General features: G+C 43.9%; 1 long non-coding RNA gene and 1 other non-coding gene across 2 annotated transcripts; both read right to left on the reverse strand.

The window, feature by feature from the left end:
- Window positions 1-13,021: 13,021 nt before the first annotated feature.
- LOC145717867 (uncharacterized) lies at window positions 13,022-18,502 on the reverse strand. The gene is made up of 2 exons (XR_014141355.1): window positions 18,406-18,502; window positions 13,022-13,216 (listed from the first exon to the last, which is right to left on the reverse strand). It is a non-coding gene; the product is annotated as an uncharacterized LOC145717867 (long non-coding RNA).
- Window positions 17,265-17,337, reverse strand: TRNAK-CUU (transfer RNA lysine (anticodon CUU)). Its single transcript has one exon. It is a non-coding gene; the product is annotated as a tRNA-Lys (tRNA).
- Window positions 18,503-26,501: the final 7,999 nt, after the last annotated feature.

Here is a 26,501-nt window from a genome sequence, read left to right on the forward strand (position 1 = left end):
GAGTACTGAGGGAGAAGACTGATTTTCATCATGCTAGGATCAAAGTATAGCGGCTTTGAATGCCAGAATGTTGTCTACATTAATAGTTTGAGGGAACAACTTTCACACACAAAAACTGGCAGAAAACATAGGAGGTTCAAATCATTCGAAATCTCAAAACAACTTCAGGCACCTAGGCGGTTCAGTGGATTAAGTGTCAGACTCTTGATTTCAGCTCAGGTCACGATCTCAGGGTCCTGCAATTGATCCCAAGTCAGGCTCCATGTTCCACGTGGAGTCTGCTTGTCCCTCTCCCTCTGCCCCTCCCCCTGCGTGTGCTCACTCGCCCTCTCTCTCTCTCAAATAAATAAATCTTTTTTAAAAAAATCTCAAAACAACTTGGTAAATGAGACTGTATCCATATCTACCTTGTGTCACAGGGATGAATATATCCTATGAAAAACGTTTGTCGTTTCTGTAATCTCCAGGGGCAACTGAGAGTCTCAGGAAGTGATGTCCTCATTATTCCCTCCTCAACCAGGGCCTTGAAAATCCATCCCCAACATTAAGGAGGGCATGTGATGAAATGAGCACTGAGTATTATATAAGACTGATGAATCACTGACCTCTACCTCTGAAGCCAATAATATATTATGCTAATTAATTGAATTTAAATTTTAAAAAAAATTTAAAATGTAAAAAAAAAAAAAAGAAATGCCTCCACTAAAAAAAAAAAAAAGAAAGAAAGAAAATCCATCCCCAAACTTCTCTCTGTGTCCAAATGGAGGGGCTATTTCTTTTTCATCTCATTTTTCAGACCAAGGGCTATAGAAAATAACAACCGGGGCGCCTGGGTGGCTCAGTCGGTTAAGCCTCCAACTCTTGATTTTGGCTCAGGTCATGATCTCAGGGTCGTGAGATCAAGCCCCTGGTGGGGCTCCCCACTCAGCATGGAGTCAACTTGAGATTCTCTCTCTCCCTCTCCTTCTGCCCCTCCCCCCTCAAATAAATAAATAAATCTTTAAAAGAAAAAAAAGAAAGTAACAACCAAATCAAAACTAAAATTACCCCAGACAGGAAGAACAAGAAACAGCAAGTCATGTGGAAATCAGGGGTTATGTGCCCAACCACCGTCGTCCTCAGTTAATTGCCTGACACGCCCTCCTGGCCCAGTTTAGGGATCGGGACCGGGCAGGCCTGACCACGCAAGTGACCTGCCCACCCGCCTTTGGGCACTCCCACGGCCTCTGCCTCTCTGGCACTTGGAATTGGCCTCCCTGCCCAGGTTGCAACCATGGTAGTGGAAGGAAACAGTTGCTCCCTTGTCCTCTGGCCGACAGCCAGGACCCAGGCTCCCTGATGACGGGGAGTGCTCCCCGATGACGAGGAGTGCTCCCCTGGGCTACTGAAGGCCCTGACTCACCTCTCCCCCCATAATAGGTGTGGCTCCAGCAGGGACTCTACCAGTAAGGGCCTGGGTGGCCTCCCAAACGGGAACCTGCTTTCCTGTCAGCCTGAGATCCAACAGGAGTACAGTCCCGTCCGAAAAGAGCACATTCAAGGCCTAGAGAATTCAGCCTGCCCATCCTGAAATGTCAGGCAAGTAGGACGGCTCAGAGGCATACTAGGGACCCAGCTCTTACCACACGGATTAACCTAACTTGGCCGCCCCATGCAGTGGGCAGGCACCAAGCACTTCCAGAACTGAACATCTGTCACTGAAGCTGTGGCCTCCCCCAGATTCTTCGACACAACACTTTGCCAGATTTCCTGCCACACTTCCGGTCTCTTCAGGGACGGTCTTTTGTCCTCCCCTTGGCTGGGGGTACTCACAAGCTTCTGAGCTAGTCTTCCCTAACTTAGGAGTCTCCTCACCCTGTTGTCAGTGAGCTCACCAAGCTTGGATTCAAGGATCATTTTCTTGAGAGTTCAAACTGTAGGTCACCTTGGCGCCACCCTTTCTATATTTCCCAGGGCAGAACTTTCTAGGGGCTCAATTTATGTTGACTGCTAAATTTCTACCTATAGCCTGACTCGCTCTTCTTGGCCTAAATCCAGCCTCAACAGAAATTTCTGTCCAAGCCATGCAGCACAGGAAGGAAATCCTGGATAGCTACACTCCTCCCCACTCTGTGCCTATCTATCTCATGCTGCATTGCCAAGACGTTCCCATGTGGCCCCCAGTGTGTGTTTGGCGGCAGGGGGCAGTGCAGGACATGGTCTCCTCTCAGGGTCCCAAATGTGAATATGACCAAAGGCCTCCTGCTTCTGGCTTCCCGTTCAACTTCTCCAACTTTTCACCGTTTCTCTGGCCATAAGCCCAGAAAAGTAACCTTAGGACCCATTGCCACGCCTCTCCTGGCCCTGCCTCCATGTTTCTTCCCACAATTCCTGGGGACCAGATGGGACAAATGTTGGGCTTTCACTTCCTCTAGGTCATATCTTCCTACTCAAAAGCAACAGCCTGACCAATATTGATGGAAGGGGCATTGTCTCTCCATCACAGAAGAACTATTGTGATCTGAATTCTCCAGAATCGATTTTTTTGTATCGAGGTATAATTGACATACAACATTACATTAGTTTCAAGTGTGCAACCTAACGATTTGATATTTGTATGTGTTATGAAATGATCGCCACAATAAGTCTCGTTAACATCCATCACCATACATAGTTACAAAAATTTTTTTCTTGTGATAACTTTTAAGATCTACTCTCTTGGCAACTCTCAAATATGCAATACAGTATTATTAACTATAGTCACCATGCTGTGCATTACATCCCCATGACTTACGTATTTTATAACTGGAAGACTGTACCATTTCACCCACCCCCCACCTCTGGCAAACATCAATCTGTTCTTTGTATCTATGAGCTTGGTTTTTTGTGTGTTTTGTTTTGTTTTTCAGATTCCACATATGAGTGAGATCATATGGTATTTGTCTTTCTCTGACTTATTTCACCCCCGATCCATCCATGTGGTTATAATATATATGATTTGCAAATATTTTCCCCCATTCAGTAGGGCGCCTTTTCATTTTGTTGATGGTTTCCTTTGTTGTGCAGAAGCTTCTTAGTGCAATGTAGTCCCCCTTGTTTATTTTTACTCAGGATTAATTTTTAATTCACTCAAGAAATGTGGAAAAAAACCTTTCCTGCTGCCAACCAAATGGTCCTCAGACTGCCCAAGGAGGTGGCCTATATAGAAATGCAAGAGTTTTCCCTCTTGAATTCTTCAAAGTGTTCCCTCTATTTCGTCTGGATTTTCTCAGTTACTCATCAGGACAACCTACGGGGTAGTTACTATGGTTATTTGAATTTTCCCGTTAGAGGAGTAAAGCACAGAGAGGTCACGTGACTCGCCCCCTGTCACAAAGCCGATAGTGGGACAGCTGGGATTGAAACTAGGGAAGCAGCCTTGGTTCCTCCTTTTGTGTGAATGAGCATGTAGGCTTCTCTCTGATTCTACTCTTTCCCTCATTCTCCATCTCATGTCAATTCCCTCTTTAAACCCTGAGTTTGATCTTTCCTCTCTAACACCCTGTCAAGCCCCTGGCGCAGACCCTCATGATTTTATTTCCTGATTCCTGCCCCAGCTTTTCAACCGGCCTTTGACTGCCATTTTTACATAGATGGCAGATTATTCGTCCTATAACTCTGCTTCTTTGTGTCCTTATAATCCTCTTTGGCTCCACGTCTCCCACCCCAGTGCTTCCTGGCTGGCATTCGAGGATCCCAGCCCACTCCTCCAAGCCTGTCTTCCCCAACATCCCCCAAGTTCACCCTCCAGGTCAGTTCAAACAGACCCCAAACCATGCCATGCTCATTCCCACCCCCCAGATCTGTGCCAGGCCCATTCTCCTGCCTGGAATGTGGCCCCTCTGTCCATGTAAATCCTGCCCATCCTCCAAGGCTCAGTCCCCCCACCCCTCCCAGGCCACCTTGACCCAAACTGTCCTCTCTCTCCTGAACTTCTTATGCACTCTCCTCTAGGATCACACGGGTTGACACTGAAATTGTCCCCTAAGAGGCTCCCATGTTTCCCCAGCTCTTTGGGGACATGTGTGATGCCATACACTTTGCAAACCACTCCCTTCCCGACATTTAGGATACTTTATAAAAAGGCAGATGCCCAGGTCCCATCTCAGACTTGCTAAACCAGAATCTCTGAAGGTGGGCCCAGGCATCTGTATTATTTTTGGTAATAGCATAACCAAGGTGTAATTTACATACCATAAAATTCGCCTTTCTACACTGTACCAGTCAGTGATTTGTAGCATATTCACGGAGTTTTGCGACCATCACCACTAGCTAATTTTATGTTTTCATCACCCCAAAAGGAAATTCCAAACCCATTAGCAGTCACTCCCCGTTCTCTCCCCCCATCCTCCTCCAGCTTCTGGCAACCACTAATTTACTTTCTGTCTCCGTGGATTTGGCTGTTCTGGACGTCGCATGTACATGGAATCATACAATACGTGGCCTCGTGTGTCTGGCTTCTTCGCTCAGCATCATGTTTTCACGGTCCATCCGTGCTGTAGCAGGTGCCACTCCTTCCTTCGTTTTAACGGCTGAATCATATTTCCTTGTGCAGCTCGACCACATTCTGTTTATCCATGCATCCGTTAATGGACATTTGTGTTGTTTCCACTTCGGGGCCGTTGTGTTTAATGCCGCTGTGAACGCCTGTGTGCAAGTTCTTCTGTGAACGTGTGTTCTCACTTCTCTTGGGTAGGTACCTAGGAGTGGAATTGCTGGGTCATAAGGGTAACTCTCTGCTTAATCCTTTGAGGCTCTGCCGAACTCTTTTCTACAGCAATCCCACCAGCAATGGATGAGGGTTCCAGTTTCCCCACATCCTTGACCTATGGATCTCTATCATGTTGCACAAGTGTGACCAAGTTTGAGCACCCTGCACTAAGCTCTGGAAGTCCGACTTGTTTACCACTCTGAGGTGTGGGGTGGCCTGGGGTTGGATCCCCTTTCACAGAGAGCCCCAGGGTTGGGGATGGCGCGGATGGCGTGCTTACGAGCGTGAGCAATTGCCAAGGAAATAATCATGGCAGCCCCAGTGCTAAAACTCAAGGGCCAAGAAACTGAGTGCTTAGAGCTATTTAGGAGGAAGTAGCTGGGGTAGAGGGAGCACAGAGACCCAGCCAGGTCCTGACTCAGCCTTTGAGTTGCTGTTTGACCGTCATTGGGTCATTCAGCCTCCCCAGGCCGGCTGTGATGTGTTGACAAAATGAGGATCGTGGCTGCTTCTCACCCCACCTCCCCAAAGGGTGCCGTGAGGTTAAATTTAGCTCATTGAAAGCATCTGGTGCAAGTTCATGGCAACTCCTATGCATTATTATGGTATTATCTCTGTCTTGTCCTCGGTGGGAACAGGAGGGCGTGGTTGATGGGACAGGCGACGCCACAGTTTTCCCGGGCTGATGCAGCAGCTCTGATTCTTTCCACGCCCAACAGCCCTGGTTTAAATCCCTGCCCTCCCCTCCCCCCACAGCTCAGCTGGACTAAAATAAACAGGAAGTGTCCATTTCACCCAGACCTCACTGAAGCTTGGGTGGCATGTGACTTCTGCTGCCCGGTTCCTTTTCTTTCTAGAAGGACCTTTCAGGCTGAGGTGTGGCTACATTCATACGCACAGCAAATATGCATCTTTTTTTTTTCTGGCCTCTATAACTTCCTGTCCCGCACTGATTCTAGTACCTTCCCCCCTACACACACACTTTTACAACATCAAGAAGGCATGAGCCGAAATAAAAGTGCTAGAATTCATATCAAAGCCCCACACCTAGGATCTTGTTGCAAATCCAGATGAAGCTATTTGTGGGGGCAGAGACTGACAGTTGTTACTCAGAAGCTCAGTCCCCAGGAACAGGAAGAGGGTTGTGTTTGGGTTTGTTTGTTTTGTTTTGAACCAAGTGAAACCTTAGTCCCTTGAGCAACGTGAGGCTGTTTGTTTTCTTGCCTTGCCCTACCCTGGCTCCCTGTGGGGTAGGGGGGCAGTAGAGACCCAGCTTTTCTTTGCCCCTGGGCAGAGGTGGGGGTCTGTTTGCTTTCTGCTGCGCAAAGAACAGCAAATCCCCGCAATGGGTCTACGTGGAAAGAGTCACTGAGGATAAGCAGCTGTTCCCATCTGACGGTCCTCACATGACAGCCACGGCAAGCCGGCCTTCTCCTGCTTCCTGGAATTGTGTTCCTAGGCAGGGGCCTGAGCAGATGGTGTAAGTTCATTTGTGGCTTTGGAATGCTAAGGCCCGTGTGTGTGTGCGTGTGTGTGTGTTTTAATAGAAAAATAGAAAAGAGACAAAATTTTGTCAAGCCTTTGTATGTTTCTCATGTCACCATGCCATCCAGATCTCTGAGAAATAAAGAAACCCATCGGAACCTTTCATCCTCTCCTTCCCAGAAGTAGGATGAGTCACCCAGCTCCTCAGCCTCCCACCCACAGAAGCAGGTGAGAATGTGGCTGGAGGGGGCTCTGCCCTGAGGGAAAACCAGGCAGGCCTCTGCCCCATGCTTGCTCTGTAGTTGTCTGTTTTCAGACAACGGAGTTCCAGCCCCTGGAGCGGGTGGGGGAGCTCCGTTCCTGACTGGAAGAGTCAAGAGTATTCTCGAAAGAGGACTGAGAAACTTCCCAGAACTCTGAGGAACCGTGAGCAAGGGTATCCTTGCCCCGGTGGAGCCTACTGGATTACCCTTGAAGAACAGAGGTCACGCACGTGTCTGGGCTGTGTCCCCAGGACCGTGACCTGGGGATAGAGCCTGTTTGAGGGAAGACTTTGAACTGGAGGGAGAAATCCCCAGGAAAGGTCATGGGGCACCTTCTCTTTGCTCTAGCGTGCTTATGCTCAGCCCTCAAACCTCACCCAGCCCCAGGCGGGGATCTAGGGACGGTGAGAATTGGACTCCAAGAGCATCCACGCTAGCCTTCCAGAAGCTTTGGCTTGAGCCCCATTTCAGGCCCCGCTCCTTTGAAGCACAGATGGATTAGAGGTACCTTTTCCTCACTAGGCACCCTGCCCACCCAGTTTGACGAGTTGGGGGCCACTCCCTCCCCAGGGGCAGCTTCTAGCCTGGCTCCAGCGTCCCTGCACCTGGCACCAACAATCGTCAGACTCCAGGGCATTGTCCAGAATGTTGATGGTTGGGAGATGACTCTGGAAAATAACCGGAGCTAAAAAATAACTAACTGGTGCCTCCCACTTGGCCACCCCAACTCCCCTGCCTGGCTGTGTGGAAAGGGGGACGGAGCTTCGTTTTCCAGGAAGTCAACTCATGGGCTAATGACGCAAGCTCAAGACAGGGAGTGCTGAGAAGGCTGCCGAGAGTTCTCTAAGTCATCCCTCTGCACTATCCTGACCCCGGGGAGGCAGTGCCCGGCACCAGGTATCTGTCTCTGAGGATGTTTCTCGGTGGTGATGGGGACAAATAACAGCTCTGCTGTCCTGAGATTGTCATGAAGATAAAAGGAGATAATGTGAGGGAGCCTCAGGAGTGCCGGAATGTTCTGCAGCTTGATCTAGGTGTGGGTTACCCAGGTGTATACATGGGGCAAAATTCATTGAGCTGGTCACTTAAGACTTATGCATTTGGCTGTATCTAAATAGTAGATCAATAAAGTACTGTGGGCATGAAAAAGAGCAAAGAATGAGGTAACAGATGGGCACGGGCACTTCATACCCTGTAAACCATTTGTCAGCATGGATTTAAAAACTTTTAGTGACAGGGCACCTGGCCGGCTCCATCTGTGGAGCGCGCGACTCTTCATCTTGGGGTTGGGAGTTCGAGCCCCACATTTGGCATAAAAATTACTTAATAAAAAATAAATATTAAATAACCTTTAGAAAATAAAAAATAAAATAAAATTTTAAAAATAAATAAAAATAAAAACTTTTAGTGGAGCATAACCACCCTCCTGATTTCTAATATCACGGATTCATTTTGCCTGTTTTTGAACTTCCTATAAATGGAATCGGACAGTGCGGAGGCATGTTTGTTTGCCTTTTTCGGTCAACATTATGAGATTCACCCGCGTTGTCTCAAGAACTTGTTCATTCTCGTTGCTGTACGGTATTCCACTGTCTGAAGACACCATTTATTTCTCTGTTCCATGTCAGTGACAAGCATTGGGGCAGTTTCCGGTTTAGGGTTACTAAAAGGAATGCTGCCATGAACATTTTTGTCCTGGGGTAAATGTATATTTGCATTTCTGTTGGGGATCTACCCAGGAGTGGGAGTGCTGGGTCAGGGAATGCATCTGTTCACTTTGGGTAGATACATACAAAGCTCTAAAGGAGCTCATACATCTTCCCCCCTCCCCAAGACCCCTGAATCTGGAGCCGTTACCATGGCTCAGAACCCTTGACCCTCCAGCAGCTCTGAGGCCAAGGGTGATGAACCCTACCCCTAGAACTGGGGCGGTGGGGGCAGTTGTCACCTCAAGGGAAGTTCTCAGTCAGCAGGGGGCCGCCATTACAAAATACCACAGACTGTGGCTTCAACAACAGAAATATTCTCACGGTTCTGGAGGCTGGAAATTGGAGATCAGGGTGCCAGCACGGTCAGGTTGTGGCGAGAGCCCTCTTCCTGGCTTGCAGCCTTCTCACCATGTCCTCACATGATGGAGAGAGAGGGAGCTCTCTGGTGTCTCTTCTTCTTCTTCTTTTTTTAACTATAGTGCATAGTTTTGTTTTTATTTTGTATTTATCTTTTTTTTAAGATTTTATTTATTTATTTAGAGAGAGAGTGGGAGCAGGGGGAGGGGCAGAGGAAGAGAGAGAATCTCAAGCAGACTCTGTACTGAGCACAGGCGCCCGATGCGGGGCTCGATCTCATGATCCTGAGATCAAGACCTAGCTGAAATCAAGAGCATCAAATAAAAAATTTATCTTTTTTAAGTAAGCTTCTACGCCTGGGTGGCTCAGTTGGTGAAGCGTCTGCCTTTGGCTCAGGTCGTGATCTCAGGGCTCTGGGATGGAGCTCCACATCGGGCTCTCTGCTCAGTGGCAAGTCTGCTTCTCCCTCTCCCTCTGCCCTCCTCCTGCTCCTTCTCTCTCTGTCCCTCACTCTCTCAAATAAATTTTTAAAAATCTTAAAAAAAAAAAAAAAGTAAGCTTCTATGCCCAATGTGGGGCTTGAACTCACAACCCTGAGATCAAGAGTTGCATGGTCTACCGACTGAGCCACCCAGGCGCACCTCTGGTGTCTCTTCTTATAGGAATATTAATCCCATCATGAGGGCCCCACTCTCATGACCTCATCGAAACCTAATTACATTTCAAAGACCCCATCTCCATATACCACCACACTGGGGGGGTTAGGGCTTCAACATAGGAATTGGGGGAGGGCACAGTTTAGTCCTCAGCAAGGAGGAAGAAGACCCTGTCCATTCTGTGCTGGGTTGGAGTCCTGGAGGAGACAGATGGGATGCTTCAGGGACAGACCTCCTAAGCCTGGCCTGGATAGGGCAAGGGACAGTGGGGAGTTTTCCAGTGGGAGGAGGGGCTGTCTCTTCCTATTTGTATCATCTGTCTGGCTGCTTCACCACTGTGTCCCCAGGATCTGTGAGCAAAGGGTCTGGCACACACCGTGTGCCCCAGAAATACTGTTCTGAAACCCTATTTTTCTGGGAATTCTCAAGCATACAGAACTATAGAGAGACCAGTGTACTAAGCCCCTATATTCTCATTGCTCAGTTTCAACAATTATCGACATTTTGCCTATCTAATTTCACTTATCACTTGTCACAGTTGGTATTCCAAGGGGAGGGGACAGCATATAAAAGGCACAGAGGTGTGAAGACTGCATGGTGTGCTCAGCCCCTGAAGGGCTGGAGGGTGGCCAGATTCAGGAATAGACAGTCCCTGTGACTATTCCAGCTCTCTGGCCCACATCGCCCTGATCTCATCTCTTCTCACAATACATATTGAGCACTTCCTGTGGGTGGGCCATCCCTGAGCAGAAGTAACAAGGTGAATGAGATGCAGCCCCTCTTCTCATGGGGCTGACTCTTTAGGAGAGAAACCCACAAGGGAACAAGCAATACGGCATAACAGTGCTCTGGCAGGAGGCTGGGGGCACCTAGCCAGACGTGGGGTCGGGAAAGGATTCTTGGAGGAAATGTTAGCTTGTGAAGGTTATGCTCCATTTGCCCCCAAATCCATTCTTTGTTTTTTTGTTTTGTTTTGTTTTTTTAAGATTTTATTTACTTATTTGAGAGAGAGAGAGAGAGTACAAGCCGGCGAGAGAGGCAGAGGGAGAGGGAGAAGCAGGCTCCCCGCTGAGCAGGGATCCCAGGACCCTGAGATCATGACCTGAGCCGAAGGCAGACGCTTAACCGAATGAGCCACCCAGGCGCCCTGGGACAGCTCTTTCTTACAGAAGAATTCCAATTAATAAATGTAGAAGGAATGAGAGAAATATAAACAACACAATAGTAACTGTCACAGGCAAGATGTACTGATGGATGCTAAAATTAGTGGGCAAAAGATTGAAGAAAAACAGGATAGACGCATAGTCTCAAGGTGTCTTCTCTAAGATATTTATTAATAACAACAGGGAGGCAGGGTCGGGAGTGGGGGTGGCTGGCCCAGTCGGAGGAGCGAGCAACTCTTGATCTCGCAGTTGTTGAGTTCGAGCCCTACGTTGGGTGTAGAAATTACTCAACAATAAAATCTTTAAAAAAATAACAATGGCAGGGCGCCTGTGTGGCTCAGCGGGCTAAGCGTCTGCCTTCGGCTCAGGTGATGATCTCAGGGTCCCGGGATCGAGCCCCGTGTCGGGCTCCAGCCCCGCGTCGGGCTCCAGCCCAGCGTCGGGCTCCGTCGGGCTCCCTGCTCATTGGGGAGTCTACTTCTCCCTCTCCCTCTGCCTTCTCCCCATTGCTCATGCTCGGTCTCTCTCTCTCAAATAAATAAATAAAATCTTTTAAAAAAATAACAATGAGAGCACAGTAATTTTACAGTGGAGAAACACAGCAGAAACCATCTTAACCAATGATCAGTGGTAACATTGCCAGGAATAAGACACACTGGCATCCATAACCCCGTGATGAGATGAGAGGGGCACGACATCATTTCCATGGTATTCTTGCCCCAAATGCATAACCTCAATCTAATCAGGAGAAAACATCAGACAAACCCAAATCAAGGGACACCCCACAAAGTACATGACCGGGACATTTCACGAATGTGGAAAAAAGACAAGATTGAAGAAGTGTCAGAGATGGGATGCCTGGGTGGCTCAGTCGGTGAAGCATCTGCCTTCAGCTCAGATCATGATCCTGGGGTCCTGGGATCGAGTCCCCGCATTGGGCCCCCTGCTCAGCAGGGAGCCTGCTTCTCCCTCTGCCTCTGCTGCTCTCCCTGCTTGTGCTCTCTTTCTCTGAAAAATAAATAAAATCTTAAAAATAAAAAAGAAGAGGTGTCAGAGACTGGAAGACACCAGGAGACATTAATAGCCACATGCAATGTGGAATCGCAGGTTGGATCCTGAAACAGATCAAGAACATTTGTGAAAACACTGGTGACATTGGGATTAGGTCCATAGTTTGGCGAATAGTGACATAACTAAATGCGATGTGGGATCTCCAGGGATTGAGCTGGAACCCATATGCTTAGCAAAGATGCCCCCAGAGATTCTAATGTTGCATTAAAAACACTTGCATTGCAGTGTTGATAATAGTTGAAGCTGCTTGTGGCTCCATGGGGATTCATCACACCACTCCTTCTCTACTTTTGTTTTTTTGAAAATTCTAGAACCCCAAAGCTCGCTCTGCAATTGTTCTCAAGAGCAAAATACTAGAAAATGGCCTAAATGTCCAGCAATGAGAGAATGGATCCAGTACATTGTGCTATTCATGAAATGGAATATTACAGAGCAAAGAAAGCTCAAAACCAATATTTAAGGGGCACCTGGGTGGCTCAGTCAGTTAAGCATCTGCCTTTGGCTCGGGTCATGAACCCCAGGGTCCTGGGATCGAACCCGCATCGGGCTCCCTGCTCGGCGGGAAACCTGCTTCTCCCTCTGCCTGCCACTCCCCCTGCTTGTGCTCTCTCTCTCTCTGTCAGATAAATAAAATTTAAAAAAAAAAAGTCATAAATGAGCCCATCCTCTGACCCCTAACCCAATCCTGGGCATCTACCCTCAGGGAATATTTTTTAAAAGATATACCCACCATCCAACTTCGACGACTGTCAACGGATTGGACAATCTCATTTCGTCTGTACCCTGACCCACTTCTGCCCCTCGATGACTCGGAAGCAGATGCCAGACATCACTTCCTTTCATTGGTAAATATGTATCTCTGAAAGGTCAGAATCCCTCTCACAAAAAAGTAATTGCACTACCATTATCACATCTACAGAAAAAAACTCCCACAATTCCTCAGCGTCAGGTGCTCGCAAGAACTCAGCTCACCAAGAAAACTGAAAATCAAGAGCGGTGGTAGTTACTGGTGAATCACTGGTTCTCGATGTTTCTGTGTGGTGGGCTCACCTCCATCATAGTGACGCTATGACAACACAGTGTCCCCACAGCCCAGTGCTCTCCATTTTCCTGAGTGTGTGTGTGTGTGTTCTCCTTTTTAACAGTAAAAATAAAATATACAGGGTGGCTCAGTCGTTGGACATCTGCCTTCGGCTCAGGTCATGGTCCCAGGGTCCTGGGATTGAACCCCGCATCGGGCTCCCTGCTCGGTGGGAAGTCTGCTTCTCCCTCTCCCACTCCCCCTGCTTGTGTTCCCTCTCTCTCTGTGTCTCTGTCAAATAAATAAATAAAATCTTTTTTAAAAATTAAAATAAAATAAAATATACAGTTAGGAGTTGTAAAACAAGAAATTTCGTATTTGCCAAGCAGTCATGCAGATAATATCTCATATGATGGAAAATATATGTAAAAAAATTTATGTATCATGACAGATTGGAGCTGCCCTTTCCCACTAGCTTTGTGGGTTCGTTTGCTTCCCAATATTTTATTTAGAAAAAAATTCAACCTGCCAAAGATTATAAGAATAAACAGCCCAAAGGAAAGAAAGTGAGAGGCACAGGGGTTTATTTTTCTTATGGTAGGAGAGGCGCAGGGGAAGACAGCTCAGGCTGGGGTACTGGTTTCACTGGGCCATCCATGATGTAGGTTTGCTCATCTTTCTACTCCACTATGGTCAGCATATGGTTTTAGTCTTCCTGGTCACAGAGAAGTTCCTGCCCCCCTGGGTGCGAGGCTCCAAGTTCTAGGAGAGAAAAAATAGCAGATCCAAAAGTTTTCTTACAAGGTTTTGCTTGGGAAGGGACACCCACCCATCCCAGGGACTTCTACCTACATCTCATTGACCAGAATTGGAAGACAAGACTACCCTAGAGGAAGGGGGTGCTGAGAAGCCTAGAACTCTTAGAGAGGCATGTCCATCCTGAACCAAATTGGAGTTCTGTTCGGAAGGGAGACCAGAAAGGAGTTATCTGTCACAGACAGGGAGAGAATAAAGACAGAGAGGGAGCTATGTCCAGGGCCCAGGCTGAAGGCAGCAGGAAGGGAAGGAACAGCAGACAAGAGCCATGTTCAGAAACAACGAGCCAACCTTAGGTGATAGTACGAGAGATGTTACAATGAAACGTCGGGGTGGCTCTGAGCTTCCTACCCTGGCAGACAAGTGGAAGGATTGGGAGGGAGGGGCAGGGCATAATTTTTTGTGTCAGTCGTGACAGTTTACTATTGGTGATCTGTCCATCGAATCTATGGAATCATACAATGGCCCTTTTTTTTTTTTTTAAGATTTTATTTATTTATTTGACAGAGACACAGCAAGAGAGGGAACACAAGCAGGGAGAATGGGAGAGGGAGAAGCAGGCTTCCCGCTGAGCAGGGAGCCCAACGCAGGGCCCGATCCCAGGACGCCGGGATCATGACCTGAGCCGAAGGCAGACGCCCAACGACTGAGCCACCCAGGTGCCCCACAATGGCCCTTTAAATACATCCTCCCTTAATGGTCACCAAAAGTGTATAAGGCAGATACTGTCATCAAAAACCGTGACTCAGAGGTTAAGTCACTTGCTGAAGGTCACCGTCAGTAAGGTGGCATTCTCTTGCTCATGAATAGACAGCATCTTACTTTTAGGGAGTAAATGTGGTTTGGCGCTATAGATCCTTTCATGGCAGGAAGACAGCAGGGGAGGATGGCCCTCGGTATAGGAGCATCAAGGGAAGCACATCTAGTGGCCAGGAGAGAGTGGAAACCCAGCCCTCTGTAAGCTGGCCCTCATGAGCTGGAAAGGAGGTGGACAAGGAAGAGTCATCAGCCTCAGCAGCTCTTGCTCCACCTTTTTTAGGCAAGAGACTGGCTCAGGGCCCTGTCAGAAGCTGCACATCTTTCCTTAAGGGCTTCCTTGGTACTTTATAATTAGAGCAGTTAGCTAAGAATGTCGGGGAGGGCCTCTCTGAAGAGGTGACATTTGGGTCGAGACCTGAATGAGCAGGAGACCGCCGTGAGAAGAAAGGAAGTTCTAGCAGAAAGGAGGAACTTGGCACAGTTAAGGGAGGGAAAGGAGGCTGGTATGAGAAGGACACAGTGGATGCGGGGAGGAATCAAGTCAGGTAGTCTTATAAGGCATAATGGAGGCAGGGAGGCCAGTTGAGGAGACTGTTAAAGTAGTTCAAGAAAGAAAGGAAGTTAACTTGGACTTAAGCAGCGGGGATGGTGAAGTGACCAGGTTTGGAAGTAGAACGTCTGAGATTTGTTGATGAAGGGTATGAGAGAAAGAGAAAAAAAGGAATGACTTCTAAGCCTTTGACCTCAGTGAGTAGGTGAATGATCTAGCCATTTAATGAAATGGGGAAAGGACCCAGGAGAGGTCAGGGAAAAGGAAGGAGAAGGTACAAGTAGCTACTGTTTTCCATCACCTGTTCTTTAGTTCAGATGGTGGAGAGTACCCCATTATTTGAATATTATAAAGTCTATTAAATTTTATGTATATTTATATTAATTTGTATTTTAATATAAATTTAAGTATATTGATATTAATACATTGCTATATTATTAATTATATTAATATAATAAAATATATTAATATTAATAAATCTAGGGGAATTAATCTAAGGAGTATATTTAAGTATATTTATATATTAAGCATATTAATAAATCTGGGGAGAAAAATACATATAATCATTTCTGCAGAGGCTGAAAAGGCATGTGACAAGCTCGACACCCATTCTTGATAAAAATTCAAAATATGAACAGACTGATACCCTTAGGTAATAATATTCTAGCACCATGCTTAATGGCAAACACCGGAAGAATTCACAATTCTCATTTTAACTGAGGCAACTGGACAAGAAAAACGGATTAGAGGTCTAACAGTGTAGATTTAAGGAACAGATAAAATTACTTTATGTATTATTTGAGTGATTTCAGTATATCTTTATATCTTTAATATAGTTCATCTTTTATACCTTTAACATAGTATATCTTTTATATAGTATATAATATAGTTTATCTTTCATCAATAGTACCATTTCTGCAATGAAAAAAAAGAAAAGAAAGAAACATAACCTGGCTGGTGCTGCCCTCCCCCAATTCGAGGTCTAATAATTGGAAAGGAGGAAGTAAAACTATTATTATTTGTACATGTATACCTGGAAAAACCAGGAGACTCAACTGAGAAATTACTATAAACAATGTAAGAACTCAGTAAGGTAGCAGAAAATAAGATATGCAGAAATCAACAGCTTTCCTATATATAATTACCAGCTAGAAAATATAATGGAAGAAGATTGCTCATTTATAATAGCAACAGATAACATAAAATACATAGGAATAAATTTCACATGAAATGTGCAAAAATTATACAGAGAAAACTTTAAAAACATTACTGAAGTTACAAAAAGACAACCTGAACAGAGCCATCATAAATGTCAATTATCCCTGTTACTTTGTAAATCAACACCATTCCAAAATGACCTGACAAATTTTTAAAGCTAGCCAAATGGACTGTAAATGTTGTTTTTAAGAAATAAGCAAGGGGCGCCTGGCTGACTCCGTCAGTGGAGCATGCGACTCTTGATCTTGGGATTTTGAGTTCGACCCCCACATTGGGCATAGAGATTAGTTAATAAAAAACAATTTTTAGGGCGCCTGGGTGGCTCAGTTGGTTAAGCGACTGCCTTCAGCTCAGGTCATGATCCCAGGGTCCTGGGATCAAGTCCCGCGTCGGGCTCCCTGCTCTGCGGGGAGCCTGCTTCTCCTTCTCCCACTCCCCCCGCTTGTGTTCCCTCTCTCGCTGTGTCTCTCTCTGTCAAATAAATAAATAAAATCTTTAAAAAAAAAAAAAAATTTTTAAAAACCCTCTGTATTGTCAAAAACCAAAACACCATAAGCAATATGAAAACACAAATGGCCAAATGTAAAAAAAAAAACAAAAACCCCAAAACAAAAACAAAAACAATTTGGCTACAACTATAACAAAGACCTAATCTTCCTAATATAGAGGAGCGCCTACAAATCAAACACAAGAAATAGATCAATAACACAAAAGAAAAATCGGCCAAAGATCACTGGGATAGATAACAGAAAAAGAAATACAAATAGCCTCTTAAATAATGGGAAGGTGTTTGAGCTCACTCAGAAGAGAACTATAAATTAAAACTATCCAGGTTAAAAAAAAAAACAAAACAGGATCAATTACATTAGCCAAAATACAAGTTTGCCAACACACTCATAGACAAAACTATGGAAAAAGAAGCACTCTTTTTTTTTTTTTAAAGATTTATTTATTTATTTATTTGACAGAGACAGACACAGTGAGAGAGGGAACACAAGCAGGGGAAGTGGGAGAGGGAGAAGCAGGCTCCCCGCGGAGCAGGGAGCCCGATGCGGGGCTCGATCCCAGGACCCTGGGATCATGACCTGAGCTGAAGGCAGCCGCTTAACCAACTGAGCCACCCAGGCGCCCCAAGAAGCACTCTTGTACCTTGCTGGTGTCAGTGCAAATTGATACAACGCCTGTGGGGAACTTGACCATATGTACCCAAATTTCAATGAATATACTTATGTGTACGAAGTTAATCATTCATTGCAGTATTACTAGAAATAGGAAATGATAGAAAACAACCCATCAATAGGATAGTTGCTTAATTATGGTATAGCCACACAATAAGCATATTTTGAGTACACAATTGTAAAAAAGAATGGACTCTATGTATTGACATGCAAAATTTTCCATTATAGATTGTTTAGAAAAAAGGTATGGAACAATATAGTGTGCTCTTTTTTTTCTAAGCAAACTCTATGCCCAATGTGGGGCTTGAACTCACGACCCTGAGATCAAGAGTCACACGCTCTACCAACTGAGCCAGCCAGGCGCCCTGTAGTATGCTAGTGTTCATGTAAAACGAGGAGAAAATATATTCATAGATGCTTCCCTTTGCATAAAGACACTCTAGAAGTATAGACAAGTAAGTAATATGTGGTTACTGGTTGGGATGGGGGCAAGGTGGGAATAAGACTTCACTGTATAGGGGCGCCTGGGTGGCTCAGTTGGTTAAGCGACTGCCTTCGGCTCAGGTCATGATCCTGGAGTCCCAGGATCGAGTCCCGCATCGGGCTCCCTGCTCGGCAGGGAGTCTGCTTCTCCCTCTGACCCTCCCCCCTCTCATGTGCTCTCTGTCTCTCTCATTCTCTCTGTCTCAAATAAATAAATAAAATCTTAAAAAAAAAAAAGACTTCACTGTATAACTTCACATATCGTGTGATTCTGCAAATAAGTCAATGTATTCTCTAGGTAAAATATTAAAAGACATGGTATCGAAAGCAATGGACATGGGTGGAAGTGCAAGCTGGAGAGAGAGACATGAGATCAAGCCGGGGCTTTGAGATGGGTGACGTTAAGGGAATGATCCAGAAGAGAGGGAAATACAGATCCATTACATTCATAGGTGAGACGCCACCACAGCGCTAAGTGGTTGAGAAAGGCACAGCCGGACGGTCAGGCCTTAAACAAGAGCACGCCATACTCCCTCCACGAGGACGTAATGGAAAGCATCTAAGAGAACACCAAGTATGAATCTGGCCAGGGGTAATGCCGGTTCCTCTCTTTACTTAGGGTTTTCCACAGAGCTGTTAGCAAATACGTCCTGATCTTCTGGTACTAAATGCCTCTAAGAAACACCTTTGCTTTGGCTACTTGATCACGAAAACATGTAAACCTATAGCTGTGTCCACCTATTGACGCTACCAGTCACAACAAATCTAATCATTAGTTGTTGGCTCTCTCCCAGTAGAGAACACAATCATAGGGGCCATCCAGTGTGGTTAAGCTAGTTTTTGGAAAGCCACAGACAGGAATATAAACCCTACTGCCCTATAGAATTAGATAAAACCTCTGGAGTTGTATCCCACCCAACTCCAAAGCAGGAAATAAATAGGATTACCCAGGTTGCTGTACTGTCAAAATTGAATTGCACACCGTCTTTTTTTTTTTATTATCATTGTTAAAGCTGAATTCCCATCTCCAGATATTCCTTCCTGTGGTTACACACCAAAACAACAGACTTAATAGCATTAAGTTTCACTTTGTATATTTATACAATGAAAGAAGTCAGAAGAGAGAAATGAGTAGGCTGAGATTCAACCGGGGGTATGGTTAAAAAATGCCCCAGACCTCATTCCTAGGAGTGGGTCCAAGTGAAAATATGTCCTTAGAAACAAAGCCTATCTGTGACACTGACACCCAAAATAAATCATCCCACAGGTCCTATTACAAGGAATACTGTTAACATTGTAGATCTCTTAGAAATCCACGGAATAAACAGACTCGCAAACTGCACACGGAAGCTTCCGTGCCCCTTGTGGAAAAGGCGGCTTTGCCTAAGTGTATGCCAATTAAAGAACCTTCTACAGGAAGTCACCACAGTACAAACCAAGGACACAGTTCCCTGATGAAAACAGACATTAAAACTTTGTTATTAAAATTTTGGGACATTATGGTCATTAAGTTCAGTGCATGCTGAGAATTAATATTCAAGTAAGACTCCCAAGTACTCTCCCAATGATGAGTTTTAAGAAGATGAAACCGAAAAGGTCTAACTTACAAGTTTGAGATGAACTGAATATTGCATTTTCTGCACAGGCAGTTACTGACTTGATTTTCGGGAAGCCTCTGTCTCTTCCTAACAAGAACTCTTCCGGAAGGTGCTTACTGGATCAGAAGGGGAATGCCTGCATTAAATTTACGTGTGTTTTTATGGTTGCCTTCAGCAGGAGCGTTGCTCTGAAATATCTAGGCTGCCATGAGACCCAGCTGGACTCCTTCATATATATATTCCTACGTGAACTTCCTTCACAAAATGTGGCATTTCATGGAGACACCTGCTCCATGGACATGCTCCAAACAAGGAGCATGATCCTAGGATGAATAAATAGGAGTGCTCCAGATAGGAAGTAGCAGATGATTTTTCCTGTTGACTGGATATTCTGAGATATATATTAATAAAATATATATATAATAAAAATATATATATATATAACAAAAATATATTTTAGACTCAACATAATAAAGATGTCAATTCTCCTCCAAATTGATCTATAGCTTCAGCACAATTACTATCAAAATCCCAGCAAGATTTTTTTGTAAGGAAAAGCTTATTCTAGGGGCGCCTGGCTGGCTCAATCAGTAGAGCATGAGACTCTTGATCTCGGGGTCATGAGTTCAAGCCCCACGCTGGGTATAGAGATTACTTAAAAAAAAAAAAAAAAAACTTATTCTAAAATTTATGTGAAAAGACAAAGGAACTAGAATAACTAAAACAAATTTGAAAAAGAATGAAGTGGGAAGAATCACTCTACCCAGTTTTCATTCTTACTATATAGCTAGAAGTAATGGAAACAGTGTGGTGTCGGTGGAGGGACAGACACATAGATCAATGAAACAGAAGAGAACCCAATACAGACCCACACAAGGATGGTCAACTGAGTCTTGACAAAGTTGCAAAGGCATTTCAACAGAGGAAGGAGAGTCTTTTCAACAAATAGTATTACAGCAATTGAACATCCATAGATTAAAAGGTCAACCTTGGGGCGCCTGGGTGGCTCAGATGGTTAAGCATCTGCCTTCGGCTCAGGTCATGATCCCAGGGTCCTGGGATCAAGCCCCACGTCTGGCTCCTGGCTCGGTGGGGAGCCTGCTTCTCCCTCGCCCTCTGCCTCTCCCCTGCTCATGCTCTCGCTCTCTCTCTGTATCTCTCTGTCTCAAATGAATAAATAAAATCTTTAAAAAAGAATAAACAAAAGGTCAACCTTAACCTAAACCTCACACCTTAAAAATGGACTCAAAATGGATCATAGATTTAAATGTAAAATTATAAATTAGAAAAAATAGAAAATCTTTAGGACCTAGGGCTAGGTGAAGTGTTCTTAGACATGACACCAAAAGCACCATCCACAAAAGGAAATATTGATAATTGGACTGCGTCAAAATTGAAAATGTTTTTAAAAAACTAAAAATGATTGCAAAAGACCCTGTTAAGAAGAAAAATTAGCAGCCTACGTGTCCACTGATGGATGAGTGGATAAAGAGGATGTGGTATGTATATATATATATACAATGGGATATTATTCAATCATAAAAAAGAATGAAATCTTGCCATTTGCAACAATGTGGATGATCTAGAGAGTATAACGCTAACTGAAATAAGCCAGTCAGAGAAAGACAAATACCATATCATTTCACTCATATGTGAAATTTAAAAAGCAAAACAAACAAAGGAAAAAAAGAAGAGAGACAAACCAAATAACAGACTTTTTTTTTTTTTAAGTAGGCTCCACACCTAGCATGGAGCCCACCATGGGCCTGAGATCAAGACCCTGAGATCAAGATCTGAGCTGAGATCAAGAGTCAGATGCCCAACTGGCTAAGCCACCCAGGCACCCCTCAAATAACAGACTCTTAACTATGGAGAACAGAGGATTGCCAGAGAGGAGGTGGGTAGGGGGATGGGTGAAATAGGTGATAGGGATTATGAGTAACTTATCTTTTTTTTATTTAAGTAATCTCTACACCCAACATGAAGCTCAAACTCACAACCCTGAGATTAAGAGTCACATGCTCTTCTTACTGAGCCAGCCAGGCGCCCTAAGAACACACTTATCTTGTTGAGCACTGGAATTGTTGAATCACTGTATTGTACACCTGAAACTAATAGAACACTGTATGTTAACTACACTGGAATTAAAATAATAATAAAAAGATAGACAAGCTATAGACTGGGAAAAGATATTTGTTAAGTCATACATCTGACAAAGGACTGGTACCTAGAATATATAGAGAACTCTCAAAACTCAACAGTACAAAATAAATGAACAAACAGAAACAGACTTATACATATGGAGAACAAACTGGTGGTTTCCAGAGGGGAGGGAGTTGGGGGGATGGAGGCAATAGGTGATGGGGATTAAGAGGTGCAAACTTACAGCTATGAAATAAATCATGGGGATGAAAAGTACAGCATAGGGAATATAGTCAATAATGTTGCAATAACTTTGGTGACAATGGTAGCTACACTTACTGTGGTGAGCACCATGTCACGTACAGAATTGTCAAATCTCTGAAACTAACGTAACATCATATGTCAACTATACTTCAATAATTTTTTAAAAACCTCAGCAGTGAAAAACAATTATTTTAAAATGGGCAAAAGACACATATATTTTACCAAAGAGAATATAAAGATGGCAAACAAGCACATGAAAAGATGTTCAACATCACTAGCCATTAGGGAAATGCAAATTAAGACCACAAGGAGACACCACCTCACACCAATTAGAACAGCCAAAGTAAAATATGCCAATACCAAATGCTGGTGAGGATGCAGAGAAACTGGATCTCTTGCGCATTGCTGGTGGGAATGCAAAATGGTACAGCCATCCTGGAAAATGGTTTGGCAGGTTCTTAAACTAAACAATACACTCACCATATGATCCACCAATTGCATTTCTGCCAGAAAAACAAAAATTCATGTCCACACAAAAATCTGTACAAGAATGTTCAATGTTCGTAGCAACCTTGATTAGTAATAGTCAAAAACTGGCAACAAGCCAAATATCCTTCACCAGCTGAATAAACAAACTATGGAACATCCATACCAGTCAGCAATAAAGAAACCAACTATTTGCAACAACTTGAATGGCTCTCAAGGACATTATGCTGAGTGACAAAAAGCCAATCTCAAAAGGTCACATACGGCACAATTCCATTTATGTTAACAATTCTGAAATGACATTTTAGAGATGGAAAACAGATAAGCGGTTGCCAGGGGTGACAGGGTGGGGAAGCAAGAAGGGAGGCAGGTGTGACTATAAAGAGGTAGCACTAGGGAGACCTTGGTGGTGGAACAGTTCTGTGGAGGTGGTTATATGAATCAACATGTGATAAAACTGCATAGAACTACACACACACACACACAGGTACACATAAAAACTGGTGAAATCTGAAGGAAGTCTGTGGATTGTACCAATGTCAATTTCCTGGTTTTGACGTATTAGTTATGCCAGACTTTACCAACAGGGGAAACCGTGTGAAAGGTACACATGATCTCTTTGTACTACACTTCACAACTTCCTGTGAATTTATCATTTCAGACTAAAAAAACAAGTTTTATTGAAGATATAATTGTATAAAACTCGTTCAGTACAGGAAAAGTATGAAGCAGCAGAAAATCTTTCTGCTTCAATCAGAAGCAAGAATTGTCACTATTTTTGCAGATTTCCTTCCAGTTTTCTACATATTCTCCAAAGAGTTGAGCTCATTCTGCACACTCCAAGTTTAAACCTACTACTTCCTCAACCCATTAGAGCAATTATTTTCTCTACATCGCTAATTGTAAATGGTGGCTTAATATTCTGAGTACAATATATAAAATTAAATATTAATTCAGCTCCAGTTCTAGTCAGAAGGAACAGGGTGAACAAAAACTCTGGCAGAGTGGAGGATATGTCTTCACAATAGCATCATATTCAGCTACAGTATAAGGTATGGGGAAGAAGTTAAAAGCTGCCAAGGTAGACTGGTGCACCACACCGTTGGACCAACTTAATGGAGCGCCATTAATTTGGTTGCAGTATCTACTGTAATTTGGAATATAGAGATGATTCTGCCATGAAGTACCTGAAACATGATCATGGTAATTGGAAGTTTTGGAACAGATGATAAAGGGTAGAGAACAGCAGATTCCATACCTAAGTTTGCTGCATCAGAATTGCCTGGGGAAATTACATACAAAAGCAAAAAGCAAGAGATTCCTGAGTGAACTCCAGGGATGGATTCTATTAGGAGTTGCCATAGAAATTCATTACCCAGATTCTCCGGTTGCAACATCAAGTTGGGGAATCACAAAAGAAAAACTAGGTTCCAAGAGGACAAGGACTACATTTGAAGTCATCACTACATTCCCCAACACTCAGCAGACCCCAAATCAGTTTTTGAATGGTCCCTAAATCAACCTTGGCCATCCAAATGTCTACTAGATAACCCACTAGGATCCTATCAGGTGACTGGGTCAGAAGTGGAGGTTCAGAGACCATTCTGCAACCAACTAACCAACTGATGGTCAGGTAAATGAGATGGGCTGTTGAAAATCTAGGTGAGTGTGGTGTAGAATTAAGAGTGGAAAAGGAAGAATGAGGATTTCCTCTTTCTTCCAAAGATGGGAGAGGCATTTTTACTCCACTGAGCTCTTAAAAAAGTAAAATGTCAGGGCGCCACACTTGATCTCAGTGTCGTTGAGTTCAAGCCCCACTCTGGGCGTGGAACCTACTTTAAAAAAAAGTAAAATGTCCTCTTCAGTGTTAACAAGGAAAACAGGAACCCTCAAATTATAAACCATGACTAGATCTGCTAACACAATAAAATCAGGACTGAAACCGTACAGACATCCACAGAAAACCTTAAGTCAGAATACAGACATGTGTCACAGTACTAACAGGCCCTCCTAATGATCCTTTGAAGAGTGGAAAGGAAATTAGAGATGTGGTCATGTCCCTAGAGGATAGAGATAGCATCAGTACTTCCTCCTTTCTAAGGCCAAACAGCATTCCATTCCACGTATACACATTTTGTTTGTCCATCCGCCAGCTGATTGGCATTTGGGTGGTTTCCACTTTTTGGTTATTGTGAATGCTATGAACATTTGCATGCAAACCTAATTGTAAGCTTGTTTTCGTTTCTCCTGGATAGAATTCTCCTAGGAGTAAAATTGCAGAGTCATATGATAATTCTACATTTAACACCTGTTTTGAGACTTCTGCTTCTCTTACAGTAGATGTGTTCATCTGTTTTATGGTGTTTTCTCCCATAATAAACATGTTTGCAGGTCATGAAATATTCTTCCACACTATAATTAAACATAGTGCCCTGTGTTAAAATAATCCTATTTCAGAATTACCCTGAAGACAACCCAGTCAGGTATAGGTAGGAAAAACTGATCAACAATGAAAACGAGGCAAGAAATGGAGAACAGCCATTATAGAGGAAACCACATGAGAAACAGACTGAACATGCTGAAAAGTAGATCAACTGAAATGAGGACAAGATCTGAAACAAAACAGGTTTAAACATATCGGGAATAGTGTTCAATGAGAAGAGAAAAAAACCCGAGATATTCCTAAAATGCAGTGAATGGAACCTCTGCATTCCAGTGGGAAAGCAGCTAAGACCAGTGTCAACACCCAGGTAGCTTAGTTACTGAGCTTCAAAGAGAACAAGCCTGTGACCATTCAACCAGGTCACTTAGGAGCATTAGAGGCAAGGGAAACAGCCACCCATGATAAAAGAAACATACCGTTTTAAGCAAAGACATTGAACATTTTCAAACATGGCCCCTCTAAGTCATTGTAGAAAAAAATTATCTGGTGTTGAAATTCAGCCAAGAGGTGGTTAAGAACAAACCCAGGAAACATTAACAGTGGGTGGAGTGGGGAGGAGGGGGAGGGAGAATGGCTAGTATTTTGTATTTAAACATATCATTTAAATTACGGAAGTTATACTACAAAAATTAACATAGTATGCAAGTAAACTTGTATTATCTTAACCCTGCTAGACTAGAAATAACCTCAATTAAGAATTTAGACAGTACACCCAGATGGCTTGTGTTCACTCTTAATTTACATAAAAAGGACCTTGAACCATTCTTAGAATCCAGTTTCACTGTCACCTTGGGCCACGATCTTGTCAATCTAGCCATCCTAACATAACCTCTTTCCACTTTTGACTAAACTCAGGCTCCCCTTCCTCTTTCCCACCTCCCAAACCAGTATGGTTTATTATGCTTCAAAATTCTGCCCTAAAAATTTAGGCATGCTGCTCTGAGATCAAAATGGTCCACTATCCAGAAACAAGTATTTTACAATGCTAAAAACAAAAACAAAAACAAACTGTTCTCATACTGCAGAGAACTCCAAGTGAAACAAGCTGAATTAAGAACTTTCCTTAGGTTAAATCATGATTGCCAACACTTCATGTTTGACCCCCAAAACAGAGCAGTCCTTACATGTTAACTTTTTTTTTTTAAAGATTTTATTTATTTATTTGAGCGAGAGAATGAGATAGAGAGCATGAGAGGGGGGAGGGTCAGAGAGAGAGGCAGACTCCCTGCCGAGCAGGGAGCCCGATGCGGGACCCGATCCCGGGACTCCAGGATCATGACCTGAGCCGAAGGCAGTCGCCTAACCAACTGAGCCACCCAGGCGCCCACATATGTTAACTTCTTAAAGAGGTCTTATCCTGACCGTCTGTTAACTGGTAGTAGGAGCCTGCAGCAAAGTGGAGTAATGGAGGCCAGCAAAGAAACTGAAGGGGGAGGAAGGGTGCCCATGCCGCCTCCATCACCCTGACCCCAAATACATTTAAAAGTAGGCTCCATGCCCAACATGGGGCTTGAACTCCCGACCCTGAGACTGAACCACGTGTTCTACCGACTGAGCCAGCCAGGAGCTCCCTCCCCCAATACATTCTTGATCCTTAAGTGTTCACCATCACTTGGATTACTAGTACATTTGGTTTTTGCCTTCCACTGTTCAAATGACCTTCAAGTGCTTCAAAAAACAGATTCTCACCCATATTAAGCTGCTCAAAGTACAAACCAATTTGCAATACACACTGTACATCACTAAGGACCTGAATCCCATCTATTCCAACAACTTTTTTGGGCCAACTTCATCTTTTATTACAAATACTTCTATCAGAGTAATTCTGTCTCCAAGAGGCATCTCCAAATTAGCATTGGACGGCAAACCAAAAAAATTACACCTTACAATTCTTCAGGCAAGAGCACAACTTTATTTTCACCTATAATAATAAACCACAATTGACAACAACAAAGGAGACTGTGCAGTTCAACTTTTTATTTTAATAAAATCAGAATATGCACAGCACATGCAGTGCTAGCATCTAAACTAATACAATAAGCGATTACTAAAGCTACAGTGACTTGAAGTTCAATCTTTACATTCAGCAAGTTTAAATCCATTCTTACAT

Source organism: Leptonychotes weddellii, chromosome X, assembly GCF_054177405.1.
Source record: "Leptonychotes weddellii isolate Sample4059 chromosome X, ASM5417740v2, whole genome shotgun sequence".
Taxonomy (NCBI): Eukaryota; Metazoa; Chordata; class Mammalia; order Carnivora; family Phocidae; genus Leptonychotes; species Leptonychotes weddellii.